Consider the following 14,214-nt stretch of genomic DNA (forward strand, 5'->3'; position numbering starts at 1 on the left):
CTGCCCACCTAGGAGAATGGGCAGCGAGACTATTAGTGTACCCTTCAGTAAGCAAAGATGGCAGTTGAGGGCATGAAATAGCAACAAGGGAATCTAGAATCATGCAAATAGCTGATATAGAACATAATTCAAAAACATTCTGAAATTGGAAAAAAAAGTGGAGTTGTTGATTCACTAATCACAACCTTCAAAACAATTCCATTTTGGACTAGTTAAAATGAATAATCATTATCTCTTTTCTAGCCTTTTCCACCTGATTCCATGAGAGCAGGTGCTAACCACTGCATGTATACCAGTGCAGTCTAGGACCTATGATGACAAATCTTTATGAGTAGACTTTATAGCCAAGTAAACATAATATTTGTGCTGAAGCAGGATTTGAAGTTAGGCAGATCCTTGCTGGTTGTAGCATGTCCTTGGAGTCCAGGAGGGAAGAACCACTAAATTTACCATCATGGAGAGTTGAATAGCTGAGCTACAAAAATCCTTTATTGGCTTCTCAAGACATTTTTGTTGCCATGAAAATAGGCGGGAAATAATATTTGACTAAAAGATTTGATTCAGAAGCTTAGTATAGGGTACCTGCTGTGCTTTTAAGATTTACAGAAAGAAAAGCTTCTACACAATTTCCTAAGTCCTGGTTACATTTGTGTTCTTATATGTGTAACCCCAGTATTCAAGGCTAAATACAGATGGCTCAGAGTTTGGCCTGAACTGTTTTCTTGAAAAGGCTAACACCCATTTACAGGCTTATAAATCCTTCAAGTGTTTGACTATGTGGGTTTGTAGAACCCCAATTCTAATTATGAGCACCTAGTATTGAGTCACAGATAAACTTGATTACTTGTGGGGAAACAGTTTTGGGGCAATGAATACAGTAATTTATTTCCCCTTAATGTGAGGCTGGATTTGTTCCAACAGGTTTGTAAGTTATAGTTTTAGCCTGCAGCTTTCTGTGTTACTATTTTAAGATGCTACATTTAAAGAAGACACAAGAGGTAAAAATAACTAAATTTAGGTGTGAAGTTCTGGGGACTTTGAAAGGAAATTTGGAATCCTATGAATATTTCTATAATTTTTAAGCTCCCAGTTGCCTTCAGATCTTACTTCCTTTTTGCATGGGTCAAAATAGAAATGGTTTATTTTTCTCTATTGAAGAGCCCACAGATAAACTTTGTGCTTAAACAGAAACCCTCCTATATAAACAAACTTATATGTTGAAGCTTTACTGTTAATGAAACCAGTGTTTAAATATTAAAAGCAGTCTTGTGATTAAAAACACTGTGATGTGTGGCTAAATCAAGAGTTAGTGGGTAGATAAATATGAGTGCTACATACTCTGAGCATGAAGTTTAATCTGCAGCTGTTCACAGCTTGAATTAGGGATGGGATAACAGAGCCCAGGCAATCACTTAGGAGATACTGGTGATAGTTTAAGGATGATAAAGATTTTACATAAGTTTGCAGGGGGAACGAAATAGAGAGCAAGGACCTGAAACCAGAGATACAGCTTTTGTTGTATATTAATATTAAAAGTTATAAATGTCTTCTTAACTTTTTTTAAAGGGCTATAAAACTGTTTATTGACTACTGTTTACCAGTATTTACAATAAACAATGTGCAGTTAAATAACATTCTGATTACTAAGATATTTTTTTTAATTTATTGTTTTATTGTTTTTCCTGACTTCTGCTAAACCAGTAACCGCATACTGAAAAGATTGAGCCTACATGTAAGGAATGCATTGGGGGTAAAGAAAAAACATGCAGGTCAATAGTTTTTATTACAAAAGTCTGTTTACTCATTTATGCCAACAGGTCCTAAACTACATCTCTAGTCATCTGATTAGGTTTCCATAAATCAGGACTTTTTTAGTCAGTACAGCACAGTGATTTCAACTTTCCATTAAGGAATGACTCTTTTAGAAGGAACCTTTAAATACCCATTTAACTAAGCTTTGCTTGGTTAATGAAACACAACAGTGTTTACCTTGTTTTCTCAACTGGTTAGGGATATTGCTGGTTGTGGTAGATTTTCCTCTCAGAGTTTTGCAAATATTTTGCATTTATATGACTATAGTTATGGACATGGATTTTTATCTGGCTGCTTTAATAAATTATGTAATTTAAATTATTTGTATTATAATTAAATTGTCCAATTAATTAGTGAATCATCTATTTGATTTGAAAGTTTATGACTAAAGGGAAAATTTTCAGTTTAACTTGCAGTGATTTCTTGGTTTGCTCAGAATGATGGCATCCCAGAAATACCATGGGCTTATCCATGGTTGTGAAATGCAATTTTTGTTTTGAATAGTTTTGTTTTCAATAAATGTAAAAAATAATAATAATAAAATAATAAAAGTTACATATGTATTTATATATAAACACAAACAAATAAACAAACAAACCCAGAATGGTCAGAATGTTCCTTAGGCATTTATGGGTTAAACACAGTTGGATTCAGCAGTGACCATGGAAATTTTTCCCACATTTAGAAAAGCTGTTCTCTAATGCAAAGGAAATAATATACCACTGTATCAAATGTTCTTTTCTGATAAATGAAGTAACTACAGAAAGCTTTTATTTGTTCAAAATAACCAATGATACTGATGCAAAAAAAAGAACAAAAAACAAAAAACAGAAACCAGTACCCTCCCCCCCAAAATCCTAACTCCCCTAATACTACCACTTCAAAACAAACGTATCAAACTTGATTTCCATTAGAATGTAGTTTTGCTTCACACTAATAAATAAATAAATAAATCCAAGACCCAGAATATATAAAAAGTAATGCAAACAATTATTGAGCTTCATCTTCTGGACAAGAATTCCAAGATAGTGTCTCTTCATAAAAAGCAATTACAATTTGAGGACACTTTTTTGCCATCACCAAGCCTGCCTCATCTGAATCCTTCCATTTCGTGAAAAACAGTAATTCTCCACTGCTGTCTGTGGCACCAATTATGCATTCAAGATCAAGACTTCAAGCAAAGCCTCTTGGTTTGCCAGCAGCATCTCTTCTTTGATTTGCTGTCATCAGATTCACTGTCAGATAAAGATTTTCTTTCTGTATCACCTTTATCTTTACCAGCTTTTTGAAAATTAAGAAATACTCACCTTCCCATTCACTACATGTAGATCCAGTACCTTTTCTACCACAAATTCTTCAGGCTCTGCCTCTTCATCTTTTTTACTTGATCTGCTTCTTTCCCACTTTTTGAGTTTGCAGCTGGTGGAAAGAGAAGTGAGGAGGGGCAGGGATGGTGGCCAGAGTTTTGTCTTCTTGGTGGTTGCTTTTTCACCTCTCCTTATCTTTTGTTTGGGTTTTGACTTAGGGTTAATTTCCCTGAACTGTTGGAGATCTGGTTGCCAGAATGCTGGGTTAAAGTCATTTGGAAATGCTTTCTGGTGTCTGGTTTAGGAATAGAGTTTCTAGCCCCACCATGGTTTCTGTCTCATAATACCAGAGGATCCTGGGCCACCCCAAGCTCCGGGGGTGGCTTGGTGGGCAGGAAAACAAGGGTCCTAGCAGGGCTTTTTCCTGGGGCTGTGACCAAGCTCCATCTCCTTTTTTGAAAATAAATAGGATATTACTGAAAGTCTTTAAATAGAATGCTTTTATTCATGTTTAGGATCTAAATGTAATATTTAATATATAATAACCAGGAATTACCCACAAAATGCAAATAAAAACTTATCCCATTGTATTTTTCATTTTATAGGCCAATGGTTTTTACCCCTTACCGCACATTCAAATCACCTGGAAAGCTTTTTTTTTAAAAAAAAAAAAAAAAAGTACTGATGCATGGGCCCCATCCTAAGTAATATGACCTCGCTTTCTGGGCCTAGAGCCTGGGCCCAGGCATGTGCATGTTCTAAACTCTTCCCGACTGATTCTGATTTGCAGCCAGGATTGAGTTCCTGCATTGAAGACACTCAGGCCTGCACTACTGCTTTGTCTCCATTCTTTATTTTCTTGGTGGTTTTAGCCAGTTCCTCCATTGTACTACCAGCCTTGTCTAGTGCTTGATGATTTGAGACAGACATTTTCTGCCTAGGAGAAGGAAGAAAGTTCATGTTAATAATATCCTGTTTTTAAAAGGATACCAATCTCTGTATTCCCTGAATTATTTTAGGAGATTAATGAGACCTAAGGTATTGCATCATTAATTACTCTGCTTACTCTGCCAAACTTTAGGATGTGAGAACATTAAACCTTTGTTTACAGCCTCTATGAATCAGCACTGATCTGTTTCTTTCTTGGGATTTAGGTAAAAGCAGCACTTGTTATCATATGCATTTTGCACACACATATTTAAAAGCTAAACTACAAAAAGTGATTAAAAGATATGAAGTGAAATTCCCAATCCCTAGAAAATGCCTCAGAATGTATGCATATTTCCTTAGGAAAGGTAGTAGTTTCCACTAAAACCTTTTATTTCTGGTTTTAAAAAAAAATTGGTTTGTTCTAGACACAAACTAGCATGAGTTTTCCATAGGGTTTAGAATAAAGCTTATTGCATAATGGGCTAAAGAAGTTAAATCTTTCCTTTCAGTAGAAGATTGGTCCTTTAAATTTCTCACTAGCCTAAGTGACAGATGTGACAATTTACATCTACTAAGATTTCAGTAACTTGATGCAATAGCCTTGGCAAAAATAGTCTACCAAGTGAAATGCCTCAAATTGCACAGAATGGTGTTCATAGCTAGTGGGTCTCCCCACTGACTTCCCTGGGAATTGTGCCAACTTAAAAGGCATTCGAGTTTCCATTGCTACTTACGGGGGTTATAAACTGCAGCTTTTTTGTGCTCTCATTAGATTAGGAAAGTTGATTGCTTATAGTAAGCTGCTCTGAGAGCCCTGGCAACCCTGAGACCATGCCTGATCCATCAAAGTAGAAGAGTCACTACAATGAAATTACAACACTGTTCTACATAATTCTTTCTAACAATCCCTTTCTATTCTGTCGTTCAGTTCTTCCATTTAACCCTTCTCCCATTCACAGTACCCACCTCCTCCCTTTGCAGACCTTAAATAACTTGCATCAAAATTACATAATTGGTCAATATAATACCTATTTTGATGATCCTAGTTAATTTGTAATGCTGAGAAGTTGAGATTCAATTGGGTGCATTTCCTTATTTGGGAATAAGGCAAGACCAGCCCAGGATATGGAAAGAGGTAGAAAGAGGATAAGAATGCAGTCAAGAAGGACAAGCCAAGGTCATTGGGCTAGCTGGGGCAACACGTGGTGGAAGGAGGGAGGTCACTGAAGTCAGATGGGCTCTGCTGCTGTGCTGAAGACAAACTGGAATGACTTGAAAGTTTGCTTGCAAAGGAGGGGGTGACTCAGATTTTATTTTTACTTTCTTGCTCCAGCTTTACACATTGATCCAGACTGTCTAATCAGGATCTCATTAAGGAAAAGCTTAGTATTGTTTGAGTTCTTTTTCCCACAGCAGAGCTAAAAGTAAACAGCAGTCAGAAGATAAACAAGGAACATTGCTTTTTCCTGTTTTGTACAATAGTAAGTCTAATTTATTGACAATATTGTTGTCGGTGCAAATACTAGATCTTGCAGTGAACTTTTTAAAGCAGTTACTGGTTTCTAAGTTTGACCAAACTAGCAGACTATCTTTTGTTGCTAATGGAATTTATTTTCTAAATCAGTATTTCTTAAGTAGCAGGCTTTTGGAGGGCAGAAGAGATCCACTTGCTACTCAGGTCTAGATTTTTTGTTTTTTGTTTTTTTAATTCCCTAAACCAATGAATGGCTGAATGAATTGTTTCTTGCAAAAAAAGAGTAGACAAGAGAGATTTGTGGTAAAAAATAGAGCTATAGATCCCTTCTTCTGAATCTGAGGCCATCCGGATCACAGAATAGGGAAGGATTCCTGCCAAAATCTTTACAACTATGAACCAACTCTACTATTCCCTCTCCATTTAAACCCAGTTCTCCACATAAATCCAGATGTGGAGTTCCATAAGACCTAGAGTTCCAAATAGAGTCAAGGTTGGCCTCGAATATTACATTTACTGAGATCTGTTTCATTGTTCCTTCTTAACTGATTGCTTTTTTGTTTGTGGCCATATTTCAAAAAGACTTTAAGCCTGCTTTGCTATCCTTAAAGTCCATTTTAGTATTCTTTTATTCTACCCTTTTTCTCTCTGACCCAGCCCATACCCTGCCCTTAAGCTTGTGCTTCCAGTAATAACACCCATTTGTGCATGACCAGATTTACCCAGCATATTAGATCCATCCTAATCATTGAGTCATGCCTTGCCCCTGCTCCAAAATAAGACATTTCTATCATCAAAGACCAGCCTCTCTAAACACAATCAGTTCCAGCAGACTTACCATGTCACCAAAAAATGAGTGAGCCAAAATCCAACAAGTAGACACATTAATATTTTTTGCTTTAGATTTTTAAAAGGAATGTATCATAGGTACAGTTCAACTTTCCTTATGAAGGCCTGTACATATGTTTCCCATCCAGTTGTTACACTCTTTGTGAACTATATAGAGTATTAATTTCTATAAGTGAACCTGTTCTGCAATTTGCTTGTTAATTCAATGTAATGGTACAGAGGTTATTGCAAGATAATACATACACCTTTAGATCACTCATTTTAATTGTTACTCTGTGTGCAAAGGTATGAATGAATATATTACAACTTATTTCTCTAATTTATTATTATAAGTAGATAGATATGTAGATTTCCTGAATTTTTCATTGTTATAAACAATGCCTTGTGAACACAACTCTTTACGCATATTTTCAAATTTTCTCTGAAATAGAGAACTAGAAGTGAAGTTGCTGGACTTCACATAGGCACACCTGAAACATGAGTAGAAATTGACAAATTACTCACCAAAATGTTTGCCATAGTTATACTCCTACCAACAGCGACAGTGGAGCCCCACGGCTTCATCAACACCAACACTTCGTGCACTGACCTTTTCAATAGTTGCTCATTTTTCTAGTACATTGTTTCTTTTTTTTTTTATTAATTTGTAGTTTTGTACAACATTCTTCATAGTAATAATCAAATGATGATTAAATATGTTGTAAATACCTACTCCTAGTCTGTCCTTTATCTTTTAAATTCTGTCAGATGAAGTATTTAAGTCTGATGCAATCATATTAACAAATATTTTTCTTTAACACTTGTATTTTTATGTCTTTCTTAAGAAATCCTTGTCTTCCTCATTATTATAATTTTTATATTCTAAAACTTCTAAAATTTTACTTTTTGCATTTAGATATTTAATTTATTTGGAATGAAATTTTGTGAGTGGTATTAAGTAGGGATCTATTTTTTTTTTTAATGAAAACCAACTGTCTCAGTAAAATTCACTGAAAAATTTATTCTTCCCTCATTTATTTATTATATGTAAATTTGTATTCACGTTTGGGTAGGTTTCTAGGCTCTCTCTTCTCTTCCATTTATTTATCCCTGCACCAACACCATACTCTTTAAATTGCTGTGTGATATTTCTCCTTTAATCTGTTAATGATAAGATTATATTGATAACGTTAAAACATCTTAAAAATCCTTTAACAGACCATACTTTGTTTTAATCCACTCTTGAATTCAAATTGCTAAGCTAAAATTTCATATCCATCTGAGTTCCTGATAGTAAGAAAGTCAACTATGTTTTCTAATCCTCAGCATTTTTGTGTTTTTTGTTTGTTTGTTTGTTTCTAGTTTTTGCATCTTATTTCTTGCTAGAAACTCTTAAGCAAGGGATTCTTTACCTGGAGTCCAAGGATGGGCCTCGTGGGCATTGTGAACCCACTATGTAAGCACAGTTGTGTTAACATAGTTCTTGAAAAGGGTATATTGCTTTTATCAGATTTTCCAAGGAGCCAGTAAAAAGGTAAATATTAATAACCCTTTAAGGGTGCGTGCCTTACCTCCTTTTGAATATTTTAAATTTATTTAGAGTATATTAGAATAAATTTAAACATAGTGATTTCCTCATTAAGTATATTTTTAATGTCAAATATTTGCAATACTCAATCTAAAACCCGAACTTGTCAGCCTTCTTCTGTACCTGATGTTTTTGTCCTCAACTCCTTGAGATAATATGTGTGGTGTGAGTTTGTGAATCTCAGCTAACGTGTGTATATAGTGCTTACAAGTTGCCCGGCATTCTAAGAGCGTTACATATGTTAACTCACTTATTATTTCCAATATCCTTATGTGATAGCTATGATTATTATTGGATGTTACAGATGAGAAAACTGAAGGGCAGAGAGATTAAATTATTTGTTCAAGGTCACAGAGCAAGTAAGTGACAGAGCTAAGATTTAAAACTAGGCAAGCAACTTCTATGATCTTGATGCCCAAGCTATACTGCCTTCTCAACTTGATAAAAATTGAATGTATTTTTGAGTTCCTTTTGTTGATGCATATTGGCCTAGGTGTGTTACCAGATTTGATCTTATCCACTAGAACTACTAAATAATAGAAAATAATAATAGCTTACCACAAGAACTCCATTCCTGAAAATTTTATTAGTTAACAAAACCACAATTAGTAATATTAAAACATTTCTGCAAATTGGGGTTAAGCAAAAAGTGATAAAATGTCCCTAAACACATTGGGGAAGGAAAAAATATTATTTTGAAATCTCATAAAGCAAAACTCCTTATAATAGGCCATTTGGGAGTAAAAAGCATGAGTTTCAAGAGAAAGAAAAGGTGGAACCATGGGAAAGTTGATTTGCTATTCAGAGGAAAATGAGAAAAGTTTGGTTCCTTTCCAGGGGCAGCCCAAGAAGGAGGAAATGTTTGCTGAGAACAGGGAAGAGGGTGGCAGACAGAGAGCATATGGTGGACTAGATGATGGAAGAAGGGTAGGGCTGGTAGGCAAAACATGGCCATTGAGAAAGTCCCTTTGTCGCAGATGACAGAAGGGCTTTAAAAATAAATATGTCAAACAAAGCTGTGGTCCATTACACTGTTTTTCCTGCTCTTCACCCTGCCTTGTCTTTGTAGAATTTGGCAGGACAAGAAAAAACAAAAGGAATCTGTTTCACATTTGTGTTGATAAGGGACAAACAGAAGAAAATACCTAAAAGAAGCTAGATGCAGAGGGAAAGCAGGAATTCAGAGCACAAGTTTCCGTGGAGATGCTAATGAGAACACTGTTTGCCCCACATTTCCATTGATGGTGAATCAGGCCTAACTGTCAAAAGCATTATATGGAAGGTTGACCTCAGAAAGATGGAGTGGTTGATAAGAAATAGTTCTGGAAGGCAACCTTTTCTTAAACAAAGCAGATTAATTTGTTTTAGTAATCTATTGTGATAGGTCACCTTTCTTGAATCCTCTCTTCAAATTTTCCAGGATGCTTGGTGTGCTGTCATTTACGGAAGCACAGATTCTTCCACAAGTCTTTGTTACACAGATTTTAACCTATTTAAAATTTGTAAACCAGACCTTATTGGATTGAAGTGTAATGATTTGTTTTCCCAAGCCTCAGCAAAATGCTTGGGTAACCTTCTGGCCTATTACTTACTTGGTCTACTGATCCATTCTGGAAGATTTAGAGAAGAGAAAGCACTCACTGTTCCCATGTTCTTAAGAGTACTCAACAAAAAGTTAAATACAAAGTCTTAAAAAATTTTTATATTTTGGTATCCATATATAAAATCAAGTTATCACAAAACTGCAGGTTAGGAATTTCTGCACACTAAACTTTATTCACCTTATAAAAAGGAATTAAATATTTGGTGACCTGAAATAAAAGAAAAATAATTTTTAAATGAACAGTGTCTTTGAATAAAGCCGCATCAGGAATATGAATCAAGAATCAGGTCTGAATATTAGTTTAAAGTAAAAATGGGGAAGATTTCAAGTCTGTATGGTGGACTGCACTGACAGGCAGGAATATCCTTTCTGCTCCCAACAAATAAAATGCAGAGGATCTCCAAGCTTAAAAAAACTCAATCTTCTATGGTAAGCGACAAGCAAACCTTCGACTTTTGCACTGGAGGAACCCATTATCTTTATTAAACTGAACTGTAAACAAACTGTCCCGGCTCCAGAAGGAAGCACTCTCTCTCTCATCCAAGGCTGTCTATACTTTCTTGAAAAAAATAGTCCAGAACAAAAGCTGTCATTACCTCTGCTGGCAAGACACGCAGAGCCCCTTGAAGAATTGTGTTCCAACACTTGTCCACTTAAATTAGGGGTCAAGGGTAATGTCATATGTTGGGGGGTGAAGGGGGGTGTGTTACTTATATATCTCCACTACAATTGGAGGAATGTGAAAGTAATATGCATAGTGCTTGCCTTTAGGAAGCTTACGGTCTAGTGCTAGTGATAGTAAAGCTCCCTTTAAACAGATCAGCCTTAAAATGATTTACAGTTTTGATAAATTCCACCATAAGAAATCAACAAGATTTCTATCTATTGGGGGAACTTGATCTGGTTTATGAGGTCAAGGAAGGTATCCTTGAGGAAGTAACATTTGAAAACAAGGCCTAACAGAGTAATAGGAGTTATCAGGTTAAGTGTAGGACATAAAAGTGTTATGTGTAGAAGGAATCCTTCACTGGAAGAAGGAATCCTTCACTGGAAGAAGGATCCTATATGAGGGAGGAATCTATAGAAGGGAGAGAGCCTGGATTTTGGGAGGAACTACAAGAAGGGACAGGGTAATTAGAGCAAATTAAGATAAGCAAGAGTCAGATTGGATTTAGAACTGGCTCCTAATAGCAATGCAAAACCACTGAAGGGTTGAGAAAGAAAATGACTTGTTTTTATTTGCATTTTTTAAAAGACCCCTCTGATTGCTCTGTAGGGGATAGGTTGTAGGGTAATGAGTGAATGCAGGCAGTAGAGTTGGGAGATTATTGCCATAGGCCTGGCAATAGGTGATAGTGATCTGGATTATAGCCGGGGAAAGTGTAGAAAAAGAGAAATGAATGGATTCAAAAACATTTATAAGATATAGTTGTCAGGCTTGGGTGATTGATTTGATTTAGAGGGAGAAAAAGAAACTCAAGGATAATTCTCAGATTTCTGGCATGGGCAACTGTGCAGGCAAAGTGCCTAGAAGGAATTAACTAGCCTCGTGGGGATTTATCTCATAAATTCGCTTCTATTTCAGTGACAGCAAGCATTTTAGATATATACACATAGGGAACTTGATTTTCTCCAGAGCTCTAAGAACTAACTTTGGTGCAGATGAAAGATGAGCTGCAGGGGATTGAGATGTCACACGTACCTTCTAACCTCAATTAACAGCTCTTTTTTGGTTTAAATTCGTTAAAGAAAACAATACCCTTCTGCAATCACTTGGTAAAAAATACTGCACTCCAGATTTTCCTAGCAGTATACTCCCTTTCAAACTGTGCAATTTCAGTTAGTATATAATTTCATCATTAATGCTTCTTGAATTCCCCATGTGTTGATTCTAATGAGGCTTCTGTCCTTTTCTCAGGTTGTCTTATTGCCTGTAGGCTTTCTGAATATATAGTAGATATTCAACATGTCAAATGCATATTGAGCCTGACATTCCCAATATGTAAGTATTCCTTAGAATCAGTGAACTCCTGGAAGCATCTTCTTGGAGTATTTAAAATGCAGTGGACAAACATCCTACTTAAACTTGCATAAGAAAAAGCATGGCTCACGTAAGTAAGGAGCAGGGTAGGATTCAGGCAGGTATGAATACAAAGATGTTATCAGGGATCTGCCTTGCTCTGTGACTTGCCTCTGGGTTCCTCTGTTATTTTCTCTGTTGGGCAGGCTCTCTCCATGAGGCAGAAAAGAAGGCTACTCACTGGCAGCTCCTTGGCCTTTGTGGTCCTTCTGGCTTCCCAAAGGAATAGCATGTCTCTTTCCCAGCACCAAAAGAAGGAAGACTCTGGACCAGTTCAAATCATGTATCCGTCTCTGAACCAATCACTGTGGTCAGAGGATGATGCATTGACTGTCCAGCCTAGTTCACATGTTTCCCCTGGCCAGCCTAACCAGAACTATGTGATCTGTTCTCCACAGGCAAAAGGGGATGTGTTTCCAGAATGTAGAGAAAGGATACCTGGTATGTAAACTAAGGAACAATAGATGTCCACTTCAGATAGGTAAATTGAGAAAGTCCTGAGAAACCAAAGAAAGGTTTCAAAAAGGGCAGTTGTAGAATGGCAGATCTGGAAGAGTAAAACAAGGTACAGAGATCTACGATGAAGAAACAACTATGCAATAATGCAAGTAGAAGATGGATAAAACTATAGTGTATTGCTTGTGAATCAGTAGGTATCAAAGTTTTAAAAGCAAGAAGATACAAGGATGAATAAAAACCATGTATAGAATATGAGAATGATGATTTGATTTTTCTATTTTATTACCTTAAACTGGATCTTTGTATCTAAGTTGGGACTCTTCAGCTAAAGAAAAAGACCAAAAACAATTGAAAAGCATTCAGAAGAGTTCCACAAAGATGAGTAATGGCAGGAAAATAATATTTAAAAATCAATAAATATGTATGTAATGCTTTTTCTATGCGAAATAAACCCTTTTGAAGAGGATACAAGAAGTAAAATTATTGTAGTAGTAAAATAGCAATTTAATGCTTTCACATGAATGGGTCAAATTCAGAAAAAGCGGCCATTTTTTCCTCTGCATCTGTACTCAAGAGAAAACAATAAAAGAGGCTCAAGCAGCCGCATGAAGTATTTGGATTAGAGACAAGAAAATTTTCTCTCAGTGGGAGGTGACGACTTTTGGAATGAATTGTGAGCCTTCTCTGGGATCTTTTAAAATATAGTTCCTTCTCATGCGCTTGGTTGGTGTAGGCAATATACTAATTAAAAGTAGAGTGATGAGGTAGATGACCACAGGCTTCCTGAAGACAGGAATCACATGTTGGGCAAATTTATATCTTAGGGACTGGAACATAATGTATTCCAAATTATTTGCTGACTGAATGTATGTTGTTAATTCATATATACACTCAATTCTTAATTATATGTGATGGAATATTATTTGTGGCTTTACTTAACAATATATGTGTGCTGATGGTATCATCATATGTAGTAGACTTCCAGGCTGCCAACTTTCTAGCTACTGTGTTTTCAGTGTATAGAAGCTGTATGTGGTATTAATCCAAGTCAATTATTTACATATATACTAATGTAAATTATTTCCAGTTTTCTGCAATTTTGAGTCATCTGGGTCTGTTGCCTCCATCTATTATTATCACCAACTAAGAGTTCATTTTGGCAGTAATTATGAAAGATGGGGTTTATTAATATCATAAGTTACACTGAATAAAAAGCACATGGTCATAGCACCCTTAGGAGTTGACTCAATATTGAATCCAGGTCAAAATGGAATTGAGCAATAGAATTTGGGTTCAGCAAAGAAACTTTAGGACCATCTTCTACTCAACCTTCTTCTTTTCTGTAGTCATTTCATTTTATCAGTGATAATGAAATTGAGGCCTAGCTATGTTAAGTGACTTGCCCAATGTGAAATAACTTCTTCATGGCAGAATCTAGACTAAAACCTACTTGAAAGAAGAAAATTTCCTGATGTTAGATGAAAGTTTTTGGATGCCATATCAGACCATAAAATATCTGTTTCAATTGGTTTATGTAATCTCTGCCTTAACACCATCATGAGACTTAATTGATTTGCAATTTTCTTTTTCATGATGCTATGAAAATAAATTCCACAAGTATGCAACTAAGCATATGCTTAATGTGTTTGCTTTCCTTTCTCCTGATGTATTAGGAAAGTCTTTGATTAGAAGAGAATTTAGTTGATGTTATTAAAATTAGCTCTCCGTTAGGGAGCAGTGTTAAGGATGAAGAAATTTGGATATTGAACTCCGACACATGTTTTAAGCTTGAGGCTCTTAGTTTTACCAACTTACCTGCAATCTAATTACACCAATCTATATGCCATTGGACCCTCCCTAAACTTCTATGAAATCAGTTGAATAGTTAGTGCTAACTTTACTACAGAAAATCTTTGTTTCTAAAAATCAAGAAATCATCCTGAGTCACGATGAAAGATAATGAATTATAAGTATCATAGTACATTTGGTTTATCAAAAGCAAAACCTTTCTTACAGACACAAAGTAAACTGTTTTTCTTCATTTGCAGTTGGGCCAGAGCCACATTTAGACACCACAGGACATTCCTACCACTTTTTACTTCAAAACAAATGTTACATTGCCTAAGCATGATA

The 14,214-nt window shown here is 35.8% G+C and overlaps 1 protein-coding gene across 1 annotated transcript in view; it reads left to right on the forward strand.

Annotated features, from left to right (window-relative positions):
• The window catches only part of ADGRV1 (adhesion G protein-coupled receptor V1), a 635,274-nt gene that overhangs the window by 469,640 nt on the left and 151,420 nt on the right, over positions 1–14,214 (forward strand). The window lies entirely within an intron of this gene.

This window comes from Choloepus didactylus, chromosome 13 (genome assembly GCF_015220235.1).
Source record: "Choloepus didactylus isolate mChoDid1 chromosome 13, mChoDid1.pri, whole genome shotgun sequence".
Classification (NCBI taxonomy): Eukaryota; Metazoa; Chordata; class Mammalia; order Pilosa; family Megalonychidae; genus Choloepus; species Choloepus didactylus.